Here is a 7,376-nt window from a genome sequence, read left to right on the forward strand (position 1 = left end):
TTGTGTATCTTACAATATGATACAGGATAAGGAAAAATAAAAAATCGATTTACGATACGATTCACGTTTTTACAACTATGATTTCATTATATTACTCCTCTAAATTCCCAACAGTTTGGGAAGTTCATTTTTTGTAAGTCGGTTTTTTTGGGCAGTTCATAACAAGTTATATTTTCCATTTTAACATTTTTAAGTTCAATTTAGAATTTGTTAGGCCCTAAACCAACCTCGGATCTTAGAATTTCAGTATCATTGGAGAATGGGGGCCCAAGTCGTAAGGGATACAAAATGTGATGTCTACATGTACCTTAAAAAATTTAAATTTTTTTAAGGGAGCAATTACATGTACTTTGAACATTGAAAAAAATGTATTCAACCCAAGGAAGTCAATATTATACTGGTACTGGACGTACCAAGGAAATATACCATATTGGCCATTAAATCAATATCGGTACTCCTTCAAAACGTACTGGAAAAAATATCGGATTGTACCGGCTTATTTCAGTTGTACCAGCCTGAATTGGCCCATACCAACTGGTATTGGCATTTCAGCTAGTACAATAAAAATAATAAAAAAAATTTTAAAAATTATTAATTTTTTTATTTAATCTAATATATTGGTTAATATACTTAAACTAATATGTAGGCTTATAAAATATATAGACTTTAAATTTTATGTTGATAAACGCAACAATTAATAAATTCATACTTACATAAATAATACAAATATATATATTTATATATAGAAATATATAAATAGCGGTAAACTTAAAACGGTACATCGGTATCAACCGATATTGAAATATTTCATTCCCCTAGTTAAATTGAAATAGTCTTTAGTACGAAATTGAATCCCTTAATTCAAACTAGCACATTTAAATTTATGCATTAAGTATAGACTTGATGGAGCATAAAGTAAAATACAAAAAGTGAGACAAAACATTTGTAATCGTCCTGATTTTTGTCTAACTTTTTGGTGTTACTTTGTGCATGAGAACTTTGACTATTCAAGTGAAAAGAATTTTCCCTTTTTTCAGTCAAGAAAAAAAGAAAAATCCATGAATATAAATTCCAAGCACAATAAATAGATAATACGGGGAAAGAAATTGAGGCGCACCTTTCTTTTTCTTTGGTGGAAAAGTTGTGATAGGCCAAAAATGTATTGAGCCCTTGTAATGAATTAATCAATTAATTAGCCAAGTTAATTAATTAATCCGATTAGCATGCAATATGCATAGTAGCACAAATAAATCACCAACTAAGTTAATATACAGCGGAAAATAAAATTGACATGGTAATTTGTTTATGAATGGGGAAAACCTCCAAGGCAAAACCCTACCGGGTGATTTTAAGGTCACCACTCCCAAGAATCCACTATTATCACAACAACCGGTTACAAATAAAGAAATCACAGTACTTTATATCAACCTACAATTGAACCCTTACTCCAATATCCAATTGGACATATTCTATAGTGACAATCTCTCCTTTTAATACATGGCTCCCAGTTGGTGACTAACCAATCGATGTACGAATCTAAGTACGTGACTAACCACCAACTTGAGAAGAATATTGGCTGCAAAGTTCATCAGTTCATCAACACAATGAAGATCACAAAATTCCTTGGTTACAAAACCCTACGGCATACAAACGCAGCACCTTTTTGAAGAGGAAGATGAACTAGGGCATATGTCTCTGGTTACAATATGCTTGTGAAAAACTTTTGTATTAAGTTGCATCAACTGTGATAACCCTTAAAATAATCCTTATATATGTTTAGGGTTATGAGAAAAGAAAGCCTAAACATGTATACACGGATTGGAGTGAAATCAGATCTGAAAATCTGATTTCTGTAAATCTCAATAGATAGGTTATCTATTGAGCAGCTGTCGAGCATCAGGCAAAAGCCACCTTTTAAACCTCGATAGATGTTATCTGTCGAGTTAACTATCGAGTTTTAAAATCCAGCACTTCTTCATTTGTTTCTTGGACAAACTTGCATGACTGTAGCACTTGGACTTGAACTTGTTCCTTGAAGTATTAAACACATCTTAGATCTACTCAATTACAAGTAAAATGTATTTTTTCCAATGATTAGCCAATTTTAGATGACATATATTCCTAATATGATTCACATATGTCCTAACAAGTTGCAATTTTATGCCCTTTGAACATTGAAAAAAATGTATTCAAACGAGAACACCTAAATTCGTGTGTAAGTATAGTCTTGATGGAGCATAAATTAGAACACAAAAAGTGAGACAAATGATTTATATTTGTCCTAATTTTTTTTCTTCTAATTTTGTGGCCATTACTTTGACTCTACTGCTTAAACTAATCCCCCCTTAGTCCTCAAGCACTTCATACATAGGAACTTCGTGCATAGGAACGTAAGTTCCAAGCACCATAAATAGAAAATACACCTACGAAGGAAATTGAGGAGACTTTTCTTTTTATTTGGTGGAAAAGTTGCAATTCTATGCATGTTGAATACTAAAAAATGTATTCAAACGAGCATGTCTAAATTTACATGTCAAGTATAGTCTTGATGGAGCATAAAGTAGAATAAAAAATGTGAGATAAAGGATTTGTATCCATCTTGATTTTTGTTTCTAATTTTTTGGCCATTACTTTGACTCTACAGCTCGAACTAATCCCCCAAGGCCCTAACCCCCCAAACACTTTGTGCATGGGGAAGTACCATCCCACTTATAAGGGTGGGTGATCATTAAGGTCTATCAAATTTAATCACATTATATATTTACTTAAGAAAATAATCTCATTTCTAAATTGAATAATACTAGAGATATAAACTATTTTACAAAAAAATTTACAAACTACTGATGTGGTGAGTGATTATTGGTAAATGAAAAATTGATATTAATTGTGGGCCTAGATGAAAACCAATAAGAGGTCAACATTTTGTAAAATTGTTGTAAAATAGTTTGTGGCTGTAACATTACTTTTCTAAATTATTCATGATATCATTGAAAACATGTATAACCAATCAATACTTGCAAAAGTTTAACATAATATGATTATTTTTCCTTCTTTTTATTTTTTTGGTGTAAATATGAAATATGATAATTATGGTAGTTATTAATAGACACTTATCATGATTGTGTTTATAGATGGATATAATTAGGCATTTACTAGGATTATGTTTGTATATTCTACTATTTAAAAAAATGACGTAAGGGATTTTAATGAAAGATTTAATTATGAAAAAGAATTTAAATTCAATTAAAAAAATACATATGAGAGTAATGGCATTTAAAATTGTGAATAGATTATAAATTTCATTTTGTAAAATTTATCTTCTTTTTTGATACATCAATAGTTGGCAGTGGCGAATTTGAACCCTAAGGTATATTGGTAGACTGTAATACACAATGTAATGTAAAATAGTTATTCATATGATTTAGGTTTTCTGTAATTTAGTTATATTTATATTAAAGGGAATAGTCACTGCTTATGAATATCTATTGAAAAATGCTAGATATATAAATATATATATATATATATATTTTTTTTTTACATTCTTCCCTAAAAGGGTTGTAATAGCTATCTCTTAGTAGGTGTAATAATTCCCAAAATTAATATATTTTCAAATAAATAAACTCTCCATAAGCACATAAAAATTATGAAAATAAAAAATCATATGAAAAATAACTCATATCTCTCTCTCTAATTTAAAAAATAATATTTTATAGGAAATATATTTGTATGAGTAAAATATTTCTTAAAATAGATATCTTTACTTTTATTATAATGTTACAACTCCCAACCAAACTTATGAATATACTTAATTATTCCATTACAACACATTTTATTCCTAGTAATAAATATTATCATTCCCATTGCAATCCTCATTTAATGTACCAGACGTGCTCTAAATGTCTTCATTGGAAACAATGGGATTTGCCAACTAGTGGAGTTACAAGGCTCTTGGTGATTATAGATCATAGATTATGTGATTCAATTTTTTAATATAGAATAATAACATAATTTTTTATTTATCATAAACCTAATATTGTGGGTTTCAATTAGTTAACATCAACAGTTGGTAAAATCAATTGCCATCTCATGAGAGACTTAAGTTTGAATCTTGCTTGCACAAAAAATCAATTGGTTTTTGAGCCTAATGTAAAGATCAATAGTCATAAAATAGGCATAGAATAGATTTCATAGGTTCAAATCTTATTGTATCTATATATATAAATAAATAAATAAAAGTCCTATTGTCTCTATTGGAAACTTAATATGAAAGGAATGAATTAAATTATGGAAAATAAATTACATTCTATTCGATATAAAGAAAATAAAAACAAAAAAATTAGTTGTTATACATAAATCAAATCATTTATAAAATGTAACGATTTATTTTTTTAAATCCCACAAATTACCTATGATTGATTTTGTACTAAAGTTTTGTAGTATTTAATTTTCATTGTAAAAAAAAAAAAAAAAAAATCATTTTAAAGATCTTCTTCCTTTTTATTGTGAAAGATATTGTTGGTATTATTCATTACTAAAAGTACTCACTTCATTCTGTCCAAAAAAAAAAATACTCACTGCATATATGGGTGCAAGCACCCACGGCGAGCACTTAGAATGCCGCATTGGTCATGCGTTGCCGCTTATGTTTGGGAGTACCCCTTGGCTGAGTGGATTGGGTGTAGGATGAAAATGAATTTGCCACCTAGATTAGGTCTAGGAACTATATATATAACGCCCTCATGTGAAGTACCAGTCTTACCAGAGCACGTGTCCAGAGTTTAGGCACCCAACCTCACCCGATCTGTGGGTCAGCCTCTAGTCATTGTGCTTCATATCCTATTTCCATCAAAGAGTCCTCTAATTTGCATCTACTAACCAACCTAGCATTCACTTATATGGCAGCATCTTTAAGAATCAATCATCAACAACATGTATCCCTTTAAACTTAAACATACATCTAAACATGACATCCACACATGTCCCAATATACATCTAGGCATGGCATACCCTACCATTCATCTAGCATCTCATGCTTCATATAACTAAGGGCAGTAAACATAACACATGGTAGTAACATCAACAAGGTAGTAAGCATAACCACATGCACAAAACATTTAATCTAGCACATTCAACCATTCAAGCATTGCATCCAAATCCTCAATTTTCAAGGAAACAAACCCTCATATTAAAAGATGCATGTTCATACTCATATGCATGACTTACCCTCACTTACCTTTTTGCATCACATTGCCTATACATTAATGCATGTTCATATGATCTATGCATGTTCATGTTGTTCATCAAAGCATATAAACCTAATTATCAATCTAACAAATAAATCATGTAAAACATGTTGTTCTATTGACTCTAAACTTAAACTTATGAAATCTAAGTTAAGTAGACACCAAATATGCATTTGAAACAAAGAAAAGCAGCAAGAACATCAAAACCCTAAAATCTGGATTTCTAGACTCGAACATGTGTGGGAATACACGAAGTATGCATACGCATGCATGAAGCAAGCACTGTGCATCCCTGCCCAGAAACACAATCTCAAAATAGCAGATAAAATGAAACAGAGATTTACATAGCATACTTCTAACCATGGGAGCTATAAAAACCTAACTACAAAACATAGATATTAAAGCTGTAAACAGTAAATATACAAACCAAATGAAAGAGGCAAGGTTAGACCTTTACCTCAAACACAAGAATTCTTGAAGTTTTAATTTGACCATTCCCCTCAGTTAGTCTATCAAGACAAAAACCAAAAGGTTAGTAAGCATAAAACTCGAATGTCGAGACTAGAATAGGTCCCAACCAAGTAAACTTTAACTTAAGGATATTTTAGAATAAAAACTCCATTTTTGATTAACTATTTTCTAGTAAATTTGACGTGTTTTGAAAAAAGAGCCTTTGGGGCCTTTTATAGTGATTAGAGAGGGGTGCAGGGCTCTTTTCCAGCCGATGTGGGATTAACTTTGCATGATTTTTATATTAAAAACTTTCTATATAGGTCATCAGAAACACTACATGTGCGTGCATACACAAAAATGCATGCGCATGCCTAAAGTATGCATACGCATACTTACTAACATGAACGCACATACTAAAGGTTCCTATAGGTTTTTCTTTCGCCAAAATGTCCTCCAACCTAAAAAAATTATATGATTGGGCCCTAGACCAGCCTTAGTGATATTGTCATTGGGGAACGGGGTCTCGAGTTGTAAGAGGTACAAAATTAGATGTCTACAACGTAGTTGCAGTAAAAAGTAAATAAGTAAGCACAAATACAACCATTCTATAAATAAGTTAGTATGTTGTTGATATTCTAATTCTTATAAACCATTTTGGACAAAAAAAGAGCTTGCTGAAGGTAAGGATAAGAATTAGAATTTTACCATCAAGTGAGTTGTGACCTTGGCGTGAGTTGGGGAAGTTGTGAGTAGGCCGCAACATACATAAAAAAGATGCCTTTTTTTTATCCACACGCATAACTTGTAGGCAATACAAGTCATGGACCGCTTGCATGTAGGTTGTGAATTCCATACTTAACAACTTTGACTAACTTTAACCAAGGCTCAAATAAGTACCCAAAATACATGCAATCCCCAAAAAATACATCCAAATATAAGCAAAATTACAAGTAAATTTGCCACAAAATGAAGCCAACAAAACTTGGACTTTACAAAATATATCCAATTCATTTTGATTATCTCTTTGTTAGAATGAAAAAGGGGTCGTCTTTGAATTATGTTTTGAATCTTGATCTTTGTTCTTATGTTCTATTATATGTATGAATCTTGGTCATCATCTCATTAACTAAATAGGGGAGGTTTTGTCAATGGTTATTTTGTGGGATAGCTTGAATGCTCTCTCTCTCTCTCTCTCTCTCTCTCTCTTAGGGTCCGTTTGGTTGGGAGGATGGAAAAGTGAGAGGATAGAAAATGAAGAGGGGATGGAAAGGTGGAGAGATAGAAAAGATTTTAATTTTCCTCATTTGTATTTGGTTGGAGGGAGGAAAAGTGGAGGGATGGAAAATAGAGTTTACATAAATTTACTCTCATGCCCTTATTACATTACTTATTTTATATAAATATTTTATAAAGGAAAAATAAAAAGAAAAAATTGGTTCTATGGTTCAAAGTAAGGAAAAAAATTTAGGGAAAAAAAAAGTTTAAAGGTGAATAGCAAAGAACCGAGGAAAAAAATGTTCAACGAAACCAAAGCCAAAGCCAAAGCTAAAGCCAAAAAAAAAAGAAACATGGTTCAACATTAGACAAAGAACCCATAAAAGGAAAAAATAAATAAATAATGTATCGAAGAAGAAAAAAAAAAAAAAAAAAGTGTTAATGTCATTTTTATCAAACCACTTC

This window comes from Quercus lobata, chromosome 9 (assembly GCF_001633185.2).
Source record: "Quercus lobata isolate SW786 chromosome 9, ValleyOak3.0 Primary Assembly, whole genome shotgun sequence".
Taxonomy (NCBI): Eukaryota; Viridiplantae; Streptophyta; class Magnoliopsida; order Fagales; family Fagaceae; genus Quercus; species Quercus lobata.